Genomic DNA, 16,007 nt, shown 5'->3' with positions numbered 1-16,007 from the left:
GGGAGCTGGGCTTGCCGCTGCCTTCCCGGCCACCCTGTGACCCCAGGGCCTGGCACGGTTGCCCTCCGCCCATCATGCCACTGGGACCCCAGACCAGACCCAGACGGGAACAGTGCACGGTGTTAACGGGGTGTGGAACCCCGCTACTTGTGAAGCTCCTGGAGCAGGCTTGCTGTTTGTTCCAGCTGCTGAAAGGAGCATGAAAGCCGATTAACCTGGGTCCCTGCAGAACTGCTTGGCTCTGCACTTAGCAGAGACGTGAAAACTCGCAGTGACATTGCAGGCAGCAGGCCCCCGAGTCGGCTCCCAACTCCTGGTGGCTTCCTGGGAACCCGCCCCTCCACTCATTAGTTCAGCTCCACCTTCCGCCGCATGCCTGCAGTACTTGTCAGGTGTACTATGCCTGCAGTACTCGTCAGGTGTACTATGCCTGCAGTACTCGTCAGGTGTACTATGCCTGCAGTACTATGCCTGCAGCACTCGTCAGGTGTACTATGCCTGCAGTACTCATCAGGTGTACTATGCCTGCAGCACTCGTCGGGTGTACTATGCCTGCAGCACTCGTCAGGTGTACTATGCCTGCAGCACTCGTCGGGTGTTCTATGCCTGCAGCTCTCGTCGGGTGTACTATGCCTGCAGTACTCGTCGGGTGTACTATGCCTGCAGTACTCGTCGGATGTACTATGCCTGCAGCACTCGTCGGGTGTTCTATGCCTGCAGTACTCGTCGGGTGTACTATGCCTGCAGTACTCATCGGGTGTACTATGCCTGCAGTACTCATCGGGTGTACTATGCCTGCAGTACTCGTCGGGTGTACTATGCCTGCAGTACTTGTCGGGTGTACTATGCCTGCAGTACTATGCCTGCAGTACTCATCAGGTGTACTATGCCTGCAGCACTCGTCGGGTGTTCTATGCCTGCAGCTCTCGTCAGGTGTACTATGCCTGCAGTACTCGTCGGGTGTACTATGCCTGCAGTACTCGTCAGGTGTACTATGCCTGCAGCACTCGTCGGGTGTACTATGCCTGCAGCACTCGTCGGGTGTACTATGCCTGCAGTACTCGTCGGGTGTACTATGCCTGCAGTACTCGTCGGGTGTACTATGCCTGCAGTACTCGTCAGGTGTACTATGCCTGCAGTACTTGTCAGGTGGCCAAGGACCGTTCTGGTTTCTGTTTTGCTTGTGTTTTGGTTTTTTTAAAGACCAGGCTTCTAGTATAATTACCTCCTCTTTCTCATTTCCCCAAACGTCATTGCTTTGGGTGTTTTATCTTAATTGCAATTTCTTGATTCTTATCCTGCTTGCTTCCAAAAGGGAATTGAGGTGGTTTATTTTCATATTGAAGGAACAATAAAACAAGCAATCATGAAGCAAAAAAGAAGAGGGAAATGTGAAAAAGAGATCAGGGGAAAAAAATGTACCAAGAATCCTAGGCTGAGTGAAGTCATAGTAATGGAACCCAAGCTTCCTTGTTGTCTGAAAACAAGTAAAGTATATACACCATGTATATTTCATCATATACAAGTTAATCGGGAGTGAAAGTAAACAAAACCCCAGCTGATTCTTGGCTCTGAGCTGCTGTCAGGGGGGTCTTTGGTTCAGAGTCCTTGAGTAACACGGGACAAAACCTCAAATGCCATGTCATTCTCAAACACAATAAGGGTTTTTTAAATTGACAGTTTCTTATATCAATTCTCAAAATAAGATGAGTGCATAATAAAACAATTTCTTTAAAGAAATTTATAAAGCTATCCTATAATAAATAAAGCCAAGAATGCCAATGTTTATTTAAAAAGATTTTGTTCATAATACTAACAATGTGATTAATACGGATGCATGATAACAGATTATTCCCAACGCCTTATTAAGTTTTTTTCCCAAGAGTGAAATTAGGAAGCGTTTACCCACAGCGGCAGCAACACTGGCCACCTGTAAAGGCATCCCCGGTGGTTGATGGCTGGATTTGTTCCCTAAGGCGGCCACCACAAAGCACCAAAACCAGAACAGCTTAAACCACAGAAATGTATTGTCTCACAATTCCAGAGGCTAGAAGTTCACGATCAAGGTGTCTGCAGGCACGCTTCCTCTGAAGGCGCTGGGGAAGGCTGTATTCCAGGCCTCTCTGCTAGCTCCCGGTATTTCCCTGGCTTCTGGCAACAAGCTGCCATCTTCACGTGGCGTCCTCCCTCTGTGTCTGTCTCCACATGTTCCCTTCTTGAAAAGATACCAATAGGAATGGTGGTCCAGTGGCTATGACTCTGCACTCCCAATGCTGGGTGCCTGGGTTCGATCCATAGTTGGGGAACTAGATCCCACAGGCCATACCTGAAAAAAAATCCCACATGCCGCAACTGAGACCCAGCAAAGCCAAATAAATAAGTAGTTTTAAGAAGACACCAGTCATGCTGGATGACGGGCCTACCTACTGCAGTGTGACTTCACCTTAACGTATTCCATGTGCAAAGGCCCTTCATCCAAATAAGGTCACATTCTGAAGCACTGGGGGTTAGGATTGCAACAAATGAATTTTTGAAGGACACAGCTCAACTCGTAACTAAGGCCAAGGACATGGGTGAACCCTGAAATCAAGTCACAGCAACCAGGCTGTTCTCTTGGGAGGAAAAGTTGACATGTCACTGAGCTGAAACCAGACCGAATGTCTCATGTTGAGGCTGGAGAAACCTTATAATCAAAATTGCAAGATTTCTCTTGGAGCCTGGGAAAAAAGAAAGCCAAACAAGAATTTGCCATGTTTATCCATCCCTGGCCCAGTGAGAGAGTTCAGCAACCTGGCCTCGGTGAAGCTACACAGAGTGTCCACCAGCCTTTTCCTTGGTTTTGATGCAATCTCTCTCGCAGACTTCTTGGTTCTAGTTTTGAGCTCAAATCCACTACTTTGTTTTCTCAGTGACCTTAATACACACCCGACAATATGGACCAAGGGTCAGTGTTCCTTGGGCTGCAGGGAGTGCCTCCAATACCCCCACAAAGACTGCTGTCAGTTAAACCTCTGGCAATACTGTTTATCCATCAGTCTTCTGTGACCTTGGTTAATGGTAGTCTGTCCCCGCCCCCATGTCCCTGGGGAGCAGCTGCCAACTCCAGTTCCTTGGAGATGCTAATTCAGAGAATAGTTAGAAAAAGGTCAGGCTTTTTCTTACCTTCGGAGTGGGGGAGGAGTGGAGGACATACAGGACCGGGAACAGAGCTGGTGGAGCAGGAGGAGAGAAAACAAATGTCGTGAGGGACGAACTGCAGAGATGGTGCCTGTGTGCTTGGCAGTGGACGCAGGGATGAGGCGAAGGAAAGACTTTAAAACAGCACTGGCTGCAGGAAAACTGGGCGGAGAGGAAAGGTGGCATGAGCAGCATCAATAAGGCATGTATTTGGCTTGTTTGTTGTTTTTTTTAAAGAAAAACTAACTAAAAACTGGCATTCTTAGAGTTTTGTTTGTTGCTTGCTTTCGTTGCTGCTCCTGTCTCTTGTCTATTTGATGGGACTTCTTTGAAAGCAACTCTCAGGACAGTGCTGTGCAAGAGAAATAGAACCTGAGCCACATACGTAATTTAAAATTTCCTAGTAATAGCCACTTAAAAAAAGAAAAAGAAGTGCAAGTAATTTTAATAATACATTTTAACACAACATATCCAAATATTATTGCAAAATGTAATCAATATTATATAAGGTATTAATGAGGTATTTTACATGCTCTTTTCTCATATTGAGTTTTTGAAATCCAATATGCTTAGAGCATAGCTCAATTCAGAGCCCACATTCTAACCGCTGTAGAGTGGCCGCGTGAGTTTTGTGAGGTGCCTCAGTGGTAAAGAATCCACATGCCAGGAACGCGGGCTCGATCCCTGAGTCAGGACTAGGTCCTGGAGGAGGTCCCGGTAACCCACTCCGGTGTTCCTGCCTGGAGAATCTCATGAACAGAGGAGCCTGGCGGGCTACAGTCCATGGGGCCGCAGAGTCGGACACGACTGAGCTGAGCGCACACACAGGGTGGCCACATACGGCGTGTGGCTGTTACATCTGTCCGTATCAGAACAGATATCTAGGCCAGACTGCGAAGTTCTGGGATTCCTAATGATAACATCATAATAACAGCCATGATAATCGTCACTTCTTGAGCCTCTTAGGTGTGACACAGGCTATATTAATCCTATTTCTTCTGCGTCATCTCATATAATCCTTTTACAGCCCTACCTGATGGTACTCTTACCATCCCATTCTACAGATGCAGAAATGAGCCCCAGAGAGGGTGAGTCAATTTGTCCAACGTCACCCAGCCGGCAGCCAGAACTGGAAACCTAGTCAGCCTGACACCAGCCCGTTTGCCCCATTTGCTCAGAGTCAGCCGGCGCACAGGCTGCCCAGGCCCTTCTTTTAGAGCCTGGACACTAGGCTTGGCTTTCTTTTCTGATCAGTGGAACTGCCACGTTGGCTGAAAAACAGGGCGGAAAGAACCTTCCTTGCACCGCGGAGCGCTCTGTGGGACTGACTGAGGGCAGAGCAGGAACAAGACACTCAGCCTGTCATCAGCTGGAGGAAGCTGCAAAGTCCAGGCCCGCGACCAGGTTCGCACGAGGTAACTGTTCTCAATGACACTTAGCAAAGAGCCAGGGAGAGAACTGACTGTCATTCAAAGCCGGACAAGAGCATCGATTGTGCCCCCAGTGATGATCCGAGGCTTCTGACCTGGCGATGCTGAGAGCATCGTGCAGAGACCTTTGTGATGTGATTCCCCGGTGGAGACCGGCTCCACGTGGTCAGTGTCAGAGCCGGGAAACTGAGGGTGGGGCCAAGGAGGGGCGCCCACGCCCCCCATCCCATCCCCCACAGGCAGCAGGAGAGGACCGGAGGTCTGGTCTGGGAGGTGGGGACCCCGCGGTCCTGGGAGAGGGGCCACCCCTTTCCCGCTGGTCCTTTCTGCCTGGATGCTGCAGGAGTCCTTGAGAGGTGACCCTTCTGGGTCTGGGGCTCCACGGAGGACGGTGGTCTTCCTGCTCTGCTGGCCACAGGGCAGACCCTCTGAAGATGGAGAACTCGGCTGTGGACGTGGCCAGGACAAGCCACACCAAAGCACCCTCGGTTCGCCTCGAAAGCCCAGGCGGGGGCTGCCCCGCCCCCGGGAGCGCTCCTGGTCGGGTCGGGGGTGTTCTCAGAGGCTCCGGCCCGTTTCCAGCCCCCCGCATCCTCCGCAGCCGGGAGAGCCCCGCCCCACACACCCAGGAAAGGCGCACCCAGGAAGCCCCACGTGCCCGGCGCTGGGCAGACCCGGGGCCAGAGCCACGTGCAGGGTGAAAGGCGCGCCCTTTAGGAGAACGTGGCACAGGCAGACCAGGAAATCAACGGCTCGGAGGAGCCACGACGAGTGCTGGGACCCAGGAATGTGACCCACAGACACCTTGGTGGCAGAGACTGGAAGCTGAACACGGAGGAAACACGTGGGGACGGAGATTTGCTAGATGAAATGTCATCCCAGAAAGGCAGAGAGGGCCGCCTGTGCAAAGGGCCAGGCTGAACACTGCAGCCTGCTGGGCAGCGCGTGGGCCTGGGGGGCGGGCGGGCAGGTCGGGCGGGCAGGGCCCGGGGGCCGGGGGGTGGGGGGCAGGGCTCACGAGCCCCGCAGGCTGGGACTGCGTTTGAGCCCAGGGCGCACGGGAGGATGTTAGGGGGTGAAGTGCCAGGCAGGGGTCAGGGCGGTCGGCCTGTCCGCAGTGCGGGGAGCGGACCAGAGGGGCCCGAGGCCCCGGCTGCCCCGCTTGCCCTTCCTCTGCTCGGCTCCGATCTGCTCCGCTGGTCGCAGCAACAGGATGCCCCGGGCCGGGGTCTTGTGCCCCGCTGCCTTCCTCTGGGGTTGGTCCGCTGGGAAGCGGTGGTCGGTGACAGAGACGGGAGGAGAGGAGGGCTTCTCCTTCCCAGCTTCTGGGCCCGGGGCGTCGGTCCACGCCTGGGACCCCGGGGCCGCAGCTGCAGCTGAGCAGGCCTCTGGCCCTGCTGTCTAGTTCCCCCTGGCCCCCTTCATTCAGGGCGATGCCCCCAGGGCTCCTCACTGTCTCCTCAGCCCCTCCGTCACCCGCACACAGCTCCCCAGGTCTCTGGCGCCCTGGGTGGGCTGGTCTGACTCAGGGGAGGAAGGATGGGGGTGGCGGGGAGTGGGACCCGTGACACAAGAACTCTGCCTGTGCAAGGCCCACCGAGCCCGCCGGGGTCCCACGGCATGGACGGCTGCAGTGAGGACGGGCTTAGAGGCCTCCGAGGGTGGGATTGGGGGGGCTTGCGGACACGCTGCGGAAGTGAGGACTAAAGGAAACCGGGCAATAAGGCGTCAGCAAACCTTTTCTGTAAAAGGCTGCAGGGTAACTATTTCAGACTTTGTAAGTCACGGGGCTCTGTCTCAAACGTTCAGTGTTTGCTGCTGTTCTGCCAAAGCGGCCACAGAAGATAGATCGAGGAACGGGGGGTGGCTGAACTCGCCCCAAAGGTCACCTATAAACACAGAGGGAGGTGCGCCGGCCAGTTGGGTCAGTTTGCCAGCTCCTAGGCTCAGGCCTTGGCGGGCTGGCAGGGCTTGGGGACGGGAACATAATAAGGCATCCAGAGGAAGGGCTGACCCCACAGCAGTCAGAGGAGAGTGGGAGGCCTGTAATGGTGAGTCCCGCAGCTGCTAAGAACTGTTCTCCACTGCAAGTGACAGCTCTAGAATATTCATGGTTTAAAGAAGATTGGATTTTGCTTCCTCCCATGGAAAAGAAATCTAGAGCCTGGGAGTCCAGGGCTGACTCGGCAGTTCCATGGTGGCAGTGTTGCCCTCGGCCCCTTGGAGCCTTCCTCTCCACTGTCCTTGCACGATGCATGTGTGTGCTCAGTCGTGCCCAAGTCTGTGAGACCCCGTGGACTGTAGCCCACCAGGCTCCTCTAGCCGTGGGATGTCCCAGGCAAGAATACTGGAGTGGGTTGCCATTTCTTTCTCCAGGGGATCTTCCTGACCCAAGTACTGAACTCCATCTCTTGCATTGTCAGGCAAATTCTTTACCACTGAGCTACCAGGGAAGCCTATCCCTAGCACTTGGTTTTCATTTTCAAGCTCATCTCAAAGTTGCCTCATTATCACCAAATGGCCTCTGCTGTCCAGCTATCACATTAGAATTCCAGCTTTCACAGTGGAATTTCATGCCGCAGGAAGGAGAGTGGAGAGGAGGATCAGTCATGGTAAGAGATGTGTTAGTCTTCTTTTAGAGAGCTTTCCAGAAGCCCCAGCCTCTTACATCCCATTGTCATCCACTTGCAAGGGAAGCTGGAGACTGTAGCTTTTCACATGGGCACGCAGCCATGCCCATTGAAATCAGGGTTCTGCTCGTATGTGGCGAAGGGTGAATGGACATCAGATGGGTAACTAAAGGTCTCTGTCAACAGTGCTAGTTTGGCTGTGTTGAATTGGAGGTCCCTGTGGTCTGATTCTGGCCATGTGGGTCTAGACCTTGGGCAAGGGGGTTGGGTCTAAGAGATAATGTGGGAATCACCCTAAAATGGGTGAAACCAAACGTGAAGATGGGAGCTCCCTGGGTAAATGTTCACTTTTCCCTTTCTGGTTCCCGGTATCCTGCCTGGGAAGATTCAGTGCAATGATACATAGGTGGCCTCCCATTTGGAAATACTGTTCAGTGACATCAGACTGGCTTGCAAGCTTCCTAGGAGCAAGCATCCTTAGTCATTCTGTGTGCGCAGGGACTAGCACTCATTGACCCTGAGAGTCCATGCTTAGTATGTGTTTGTTGAATGAATAAATGAGCCTTTTTAAACTCATGCAGACCCTAATGGGAGGTCTTAGCAGACCTAGGGGAGAGAATTTTCAGACGTAGATGGTGATCTAATTTTCAGATCCAGGACCAAGAACATACCTTATCCCAATTTCTCCTACAAAAAGGACCCAACATCTGCTTTGGATCCCTGACTATATCAGCCACAGAACTGCTTCCCACACATTCACTCCACCTTTGCTTCATCGCTTGGCTGAGGGTGAATATTAGGCAACTTTCTTGTTGCCTAATGTGGCAGATACAGCCCTGGCTCAGGATCAAAGGAAAATTTGGGTAGATCAACATATCATTGCCATCTGTCTGTCCATCAGATGAGGACATTAAAAACTAACACCTCCAACTATGATCACCATAATTTTTATAGGAGATAGGACATTCTGACACCCAGGGAGAGGAAGAGATATAATCTTAGATTGATGGATACTCCATTGAAGGGAATAATTTGAATTCTTTGAAAAATTCCCTCCATCACTTAACTATTCACATCTTGCCAACAACCAAGAGCTCTGGCAGGAGCTGATTCACCCATCGGCTGAACAAGGCCACTCTAGACAAGTTTAACTGGCTTCCCGGCTGGTGCAGTGGTAAAGCGTCTGCCTACCAGTGCAGGAGATGCAAGAGATGTGGGTTCAGTCCCTGGGCCAGCAAGATCCCCTGGAGTAGGAAATGCATACCCACCCTAGTATTCTTGCTGGACAATTCCAAAGACAGAGGCGTCTGGTGGGTACAGCCCATGAGGTTGCAAAGAGTAACTCAGTCGTGACTGACTACACCAAGTAGAGACAAGTTCAGCGGTTTTCCCAAAGCTGGAAGAGATGGCATCAAAACTTGGTTTCTTGCCTCACCAAGTAAAACCCTCTTACAAAATACACTGGCTAAGTGTCAGTGAGTTCTCAGTTTTATTAATCATCACACAGCAAAATACCACGACAGAGGTTAACTTTTGATTGCAAATACCATGTAGATCATTGTAGATGAGCAAATAAGACTTTCCAGAGATTCTAGTGGTCTCAAAGGGGAGAAGTTACTCTCATTCTGGGTTCAAATTTCCCTTGAATGGAAGATGCCAAGTGAATTTACCAAGCTGTAAGTCCTTTTGAGAACAGCAGGACATTGGAACCATCAAGTAGATAACATAAAGCTGATTTAAAGGAAAATGTCTGCAGTATCCAAGTGGCAGTCACCATCGTGGAGTTCAGTGTAGAACAAGATCTGACACCTGTCTGCACCCAGGGAGGGAGCTGAAGGGTCCTCCCCGCCTGGGATAGGGGCCACCTGCCAGACGTGCAGAGAGAACAGTTTGACTTGGGTCTTCAGGGATGGACAGGGACTTTTCAGGAGGAAGGAGGGAGCAAGCAGGGAGTATTCTGGGAAGAGAAAGAGCGTGAGGAAGCCCGAGCAGGAGGAGCCTGGAGCCTGGGGGTATCGAGGGCGGGCCGGGGGCTCAAGGTGAGGCTGGAATCTGGGCCGAGGCTCCTCTCGTAGGGCCGCCTTGGGTTGGCCCTTCTCCTGCAGGCAGTGTGGCCGGGGGCGGCGATCTGAAGCAGATGCCGCAGAAACCATCACAACACTGAGAAGCAACCACACTCCAAAAAAATAATACATAATACCAACGTGTTAACAGGATCCTATCAATGTGCTAGAGTTCACATTAATATCTTTTGTTGGCTGGAATCCTTAAAATTTGATTATGTGAATTGCAATACTTGTATGTCTCTTATTTGACTTTACCTTGAATTTTTTGTTTACACCCACTGAGATGTAATAAACATCAAACTTCTTTTTACATATATTGACATATACACATTGATACTAACAATAAACACTATTCATAATCTTTATCCCCCCAAAATAAATTTAACAAATTTTTAATTAAAAATTAAAAAAAAAAAAAAAGATTTGAAGCAGATGACACCATCAGAGGCGACCGGGAAAGCTGATTCTCATTGCTCTGTGGGAAACGTGTGGTCAGGGGAGGAACGTGGTTATGGCTGATGTCCAGGGAAGTGGTGCCGGCGCTTGACCAGGAGGGTGATCGTGACGGGGGTAGACAGGCCATCGAAAGCGAGTTTCAGGTGCACGGTGTGCTAAGTCACTTCAGTCATGTCCGACTCTTTGCAACCCCATGGACTGTAGCCCGCCAGGCTCCTCTGTCCATGGGATTCTCTAGGCAAGAAATTGGAGCGGGTTGCCATACCCTCCTTGAGTCTGAGGTACAACTGACCCGATTTAGTGCTGGGTTCCCTGGAGGAGCTGATAGAGCATCGGGGATTCAGGATGTCTTGGGGGCTCTTAGAGTGGTTAGTTTGGGATGGATAAGTTGGGTTCTTGATAGCACCTTATAAATGCTAAGGACCAATTTCATATACAGCATGCTTATGCTATTGTTAAGCTATAAGTCCTTGGATGTGTGAAATGACTCCCACCCTTGAAGGGTAAGACGGCTGACTTAGGCATGAGTATAACCTCCTCCTGAATTTTCTTAACTGACACTTGATCTTTTCACTTCAAAGGAGTTAGTTATTGCCAATAAAGATGAAACCACCCTGCTCATGGGTCAGGATGGGTTAATGGTCCAGTAGAGAGGATTAAACATTAAACAGACGTGGCTTTTGTGCTGCGTGACGAGAGCCCCCTGATAATCAGTGTACCTGGCCAGGCCCCTCTGAGCTCTGAGAGGGGTGTGCTGCCGGGGTCTGTCGGCAGGCAGGAGGCTGGATGTGCAGGACCTTCTAGGGTCGGCGGGTCCACGTTCAGTGCGTAAGAGTTTCAGAGAAAAGACTAGACTGATAGTCGACTGGATGCCTCATGCATCTTTCCGCACATCTGGTTCACCCATGGCAGTGGTAGAAGAATTACGGAAATAAAGCAAGAGGCTCTGTGTCGCTTGGATTCTCCAGTCTTCACTCTTTCCGCGGTTTTGGGAAGGGACTGGGGAGGGCTGGGTGGTGGGGGGAGAACACAGAGCAGGGTGAGGGTGCGCGCTTGCCTCTAAATCGAGAATGTGGAACACGGTGTGGGAGAGAAAAGAGAGGAGAGGTGTGAGTCGCTCAGTCGCGACTGACTCCTTGCTACCCCATGGCCAGGCTCCTCCGTCCATGTGAGGGAAGGACACATCCAGTTATTTTATCACAGAGCTGGTGACCAGTAGCAAAGATCAATTCAGTAAGAAACCAAACTCCCATGGGAGGGGTGGTCATGTCTGCAGATGGCAAACGGGCTCTTATGTAATTTCTCAGCAGCCAACAGAGGTGAAAAAAGGAGACATGAGAGGAAGAGGAAGACAAAGACAAAGGCTATATTGATCTTCACAGCCAGCATTGTTGTGTCTGGAAGATACCATCCACTACTGAGAAGTTTGGGGAACATATATCAACTGCCATTGAGACGCCCAAGACTCAACACAGCCGGATTTTTGGAGGTGACCATGTTTGAAGGTAGGAGTCTTATTTTTCACATCTCCCTAGCATCATCAGGATTGGCAGATAGTTGCTGAAAAACAAGGGTGGGCTGACTATGGTCGTGAAGGAGAAAGTCTATTTTAAAACTTCCTGAATTTATTTCTTTAATTTCTTCTCCATACTTTCTTATTTTGGGTTGTCTTCTCAGACTATGCAAGTTCTGGATGCTTAAATGTATATGCTGTGCTGGATAGTGTCAAGTGTTTAATAACAAATATGGGCCAGAAGTAACTAAACTCAAGTTCTGAACGTTGCGTTAGAAAGAGAGCTCATGACTTCAGAAGCATTTGACTGTATTTAGAGATGAACTACAGGCTAGATATGGCAGTGCTCCAAATGGGTTTGCACATGAAATGCAGAAATATCACTCAGCATTACGCTGAAATTTTCTTAAAAAAAAAAAAAAATTTATTTCTGTAGCTGCACCGGGTCTTAGTTGTGGCATGTAGGATCTAGTTCCCTGACCAGGGATCGAACTTGGGCCACTTGCATTGCGAGCATGGAGTCTTAGCCACGGGACCACTAGGGAAGCCCCTGAAACTTCTTGACTGTAAACAGAAGACTGTCTGCAAGCTTCAGACCCACAGTTTCAATGCTATCCTTGGGTAAAGTTCTTGGATGGATTATTAAAGGAATGTTTTGCAAGCTTTTCGCAAGGAAGCCAACTTGAGTTCACTAAAGATATAGTAAGTGAATGGATGGACAGAGATCTGTATGAATAAACGGTGGCTGCTTTTTATATTGGGTATGTTCCTTACAATCTCGTATTATTAATACATGGGTTGAAACAAGACTAATTTCCCCATAGGAATAAAGTAGGATTTACACTGTTTTAAGGTTTGTACAATAAGTGAAACTTTATTCTTCTCTGCTGCCTTATTTCACATTTGTATAATTCGTATTAGCAAAAAGTAGGACTCTATTTCCTTTTTTATAAAGGAAGACTTTGGCTTTATACTTGGAGATCCAGGATGTACTTGACAGAGCTTTGACTGAATGGAGAAATGTAGGTTTCACATATCTTCATAAAGCCAGGGGCACCTATAACTAGTTGAATAATTGCCGTCTAAGGGTCGGGGGTGGTTTAGTCGCTAAGTCGTGCCTGACTCTTGCAACCCCGTGGACTGTAGCCCACTAGGCTCCTCTGTCCATGAGGTTTTCCAGGCGAGAATACTAGAGTGGGTTGCCATTTCCTTCCCAACCCAGGGATCCAAGCCGGGTCTCCTGCACTGCAGGCGGATTCTTTCCTTACTGAGCCACGGGGGAAGCCCCGCCCTCCAAGGGGACTGATTGAAAAAAGCTGACCCACAAGGGCGTCTCCAGAACCGAGCCGCAGGGTTCAGCTCTGTCCTCGTCAACACAAAGGATATTTTCAAGTTTGTGATCCAGTGACAGCTGGAGGGAAAGTCCGATGGACTGCCAGACTCCCACCCTATTGCTAATCTCAACTGGCCTTGAGCAGTGGACCAAATCTAAGGAGGCGACATTTATAGAGAGGCAGCCCTGCGCTCTGATCCAAAATGAACATCTGGGGAAGAGCACCAACAGCTAGGACTTAGTTGTTTTAGTTAACAGCAAGCTCAATATGAATCCCTGGTGTGAGACGACTCCTGAAAAAAAATGCTTTTTAGTCTTTGGTGATGGTAATAGAAATAGAGGAGCTACAATGAAGAAAGTGATGGCTTCTCAGCATCAGACTGGACTTAGTTCTGACCACCAGCTGGGTCATGTCCAGAAGAGAGAAAGAGTAGACAGAACTTGGAATATTTATGCTGGACAAGATCTAGGGAGGAAATTATTCAAATGTATAAATGGCTGCCATGTGCAAGATGATTTTCATTTGCATCTTGGTGGTCTTTGAAGTCCTAGGAACTTCAGTCAAACATTTTAGGGGCTGGAATTTGTCTCAGTTTAAGGACAACTAGTGTCTGAAGATAAGACATCTGGGGTCAGTTGATATGGTTGGTCATCCTGACTTCATTTAATGGCTAACCAGGAACACTGCTAGAAAAGAGACTGCGAATCTAATTTCTTTCTCCAACTCTTAGAGAGTCAGTTATAGATGACTCAGAGAAGAGAGAATAAATGGCCAGTAAATTATGAGAAATCATGTAACTTTGCTAGTAATTAAATGAAAACTCAAACAGTAATAAATTGTCAATTATACCTCGATTAAAAAAACAGCAATAAAATACTACCTTTGGTAGGAAAATTTAAAGAGAAACATGAATTCCAATACTGGTAAGAGTGCAACAAAATTGGGGCTTTCATTCATTGCTGTTGCCACTGATGGCTTTTAGAAAGCCTGTATATAAAGTGCTGTAACATTGGTCACACTTCGTTCCAATAGGCTATCTAACCAAAAGGCAAGTTGGAAATATGCAAATAGCCACATGTCTGAAAATCTTCATTGTGGTATTAATAGAATAGAGAATCCGCCCGCAAATGCAGGAGATGCAAGAGACTCAAGTTTGATCCCTGGGTTGGGAAGGTCCTCTGGAGTAGGAAATGGCAACCCGCTCCAGTATTCTTGCCTGGGAAATTCTGTGAACAGAGGAGCCTGGTGGGCTGCAGTCCATGGGGTCACAAAGAGATACAACTGAGCGACTGAGCGTGCATGCACGTGAGCAACGCAAACAATGAAAAGGAAGATAACAGTTGAAGACGACAGGCCTCCCACTCAACAGAGCGCTATGGATCATTTACAAAGATAGTCTTTCTTGCTATAGTTATAGGGAAAACGCATAAGACATCATATTAAGTGTCCCTCTGAGGAACTGCCAGCAATGAAATTCTACAGATGTGATGACTATAATCACATATCAAATAGACGGACATGACAAAAGGCAAGAAGGAAAATGTCCACTTGAGTCCAGGTCTGCCACTAGCCAGCTGCATCACCTTGGGAAGATCCCTTAATTTTTCTGTACTTCACCTGCTGGGTCTGTAAAACAGGGAGTTTGGACTTAACGATCCCTAATGTCCTTTTCAGTTTTATGATGTGACTAAAATGGACCCATTTAACGAAGAAGCTGCATCCCAGTGGGTTTAAGACGTCAGCCACTGTCTTCTTTCAGATTTCCCTCATCACACAGTGCTTCTTCCATATTGCCCATTTTTAGAAATCAGTTTTTAGATGAGTAACAGATGAGAAGAAATAGAATTCCTTGATCCTTCTCAAATAAATTGTTGCATCTTGAAGGAGATTTGGTCACATGTTCCATAAGTACTTTATTATGGAGTAACATAAAACGTCAGGAGACTATCCCCAAACGCCCCCAAGATTTCAAACCAAGATACTTTTGCTATGAGCATTATTTATAGCACTCTTCTGGAAAGTTTTATTCACAGGAAACAAAGGGAAGAGGTGGACATCGAATAAACTTATTTGCTTATATTAGAGTCTTTTAAAAAAACAGCCCTGGACAAATTCCTGAATCCCTGGTTTTCTATCCTAATCGATTTAAAAATGGCCAAAACACATTTATGTCTGTGCACTCACAGCGGGGCTTCCCAGGTGGCTCAGTGGGTTAAAGAATCCGCCTGCAATGCAGGAGACGCAAGAGACCTGGGTTTGATCCCTGGGTCGGGAAGATTCCCTGGAGGAGGGCATGGCAACCCACTCCAGAATTCTTGCCTGGAGAATCCCACGGACAGAAGAGCCTGGCGGGCGGCTGTCCATAAGGCTGCAGAGTCAGATACGAGTGAAGCGATGGAGCACGCTTGCAGGCACTTACAGGGCCATTTAATTCCTAGGGGGCCTGAGAAGCAGGGTGACAGGCGTGAGCTTTCAGAAGATAAACAAAAGCCTTCTAATCAAACCAGACTGTCTCTGAAATGGCTCTCATCTGTTTGGACTTTTCTAGAAGGATGATGCTTTCCTAGTGCAGAAGCCTTCCTTTCGCAGGCAGAGCAGTCAAAAGGAGGCGAGGAGGCCCTGGAGGGGGCCTGGCCCTGCTCCCCGTCACTCATCCGGGGCAGCCTCGACGCCCGCAATGCACTGGAGGACCTTTGTGGCCCCCGAGGCACCTGGGATGGGGGTGAGGCGTCCTGCCACTGCTCTGAGGGGTCACACAGCTTTGAGGACAGTGTTGTCTGGTCTTTTCCAAAAACAATCCATTTTCAATTGTCCAGGAAGAAGTTTTAAAAAGCAGAAAGAGGCCACATCTAGATCACCTAAACGTTGGAGGAGAACTCGCCTGCTACTTAAATATGCAAATAAGGCATCTCTCCAGCAAATAATTACATCCTCAAGGCAGAGTCCAGAATCTTCTATAGTTTTTGCTCAAAGGAAACCAGGACATTAGATGTAGTTCCCCAGGGCATAGCACCGAATCGCAAACGCTGCTATTAAACCATGGAATGAACGTTACTTACGAATGTAAGCTTCATGAGTACCTTTGATTTCTTCTTTCTTCACACTTATGCCAAGCTGCTTTTAACATTAATACAGTGAAGACAGCGGTCATTCCTTCGCTTCCCTCTTTTCAGGGAGGAGGAAGGCAGCGGCTGTGGCCCCGCCTTGATGGGGGCAGGTGAACACAGGGGAGGAGGTGAGGCTGCTTGAACACGTGCGGGAGCAGCTCAGGGACGCACTGGTGCTGTGCGCTCAGGCCAGTCACGGGGCCAAACTCTGAACTAACTTCATAAGACCTGCTGCCGAGCCCCCGGGAAGCTCTGCCCCAGCGCGTCTGGGGGCCCTGTAAGCTCCCGAGCGCG

This window comes from Dama dama, chromosome 12 (genome assembly GCF_033118175.1).
Source record: "Dama dama isolate Ldn47 chromosome 12, ASM3311817v1, whole genome shotgun sequence".
NCBI lineage: Eukaryota > Metazoa > Chordata > Mammalia > Artiodactyla > Cervidae > Dama > Dama dama.
This window is presented reverse-complemented; position numbering follows the sequence as displayed.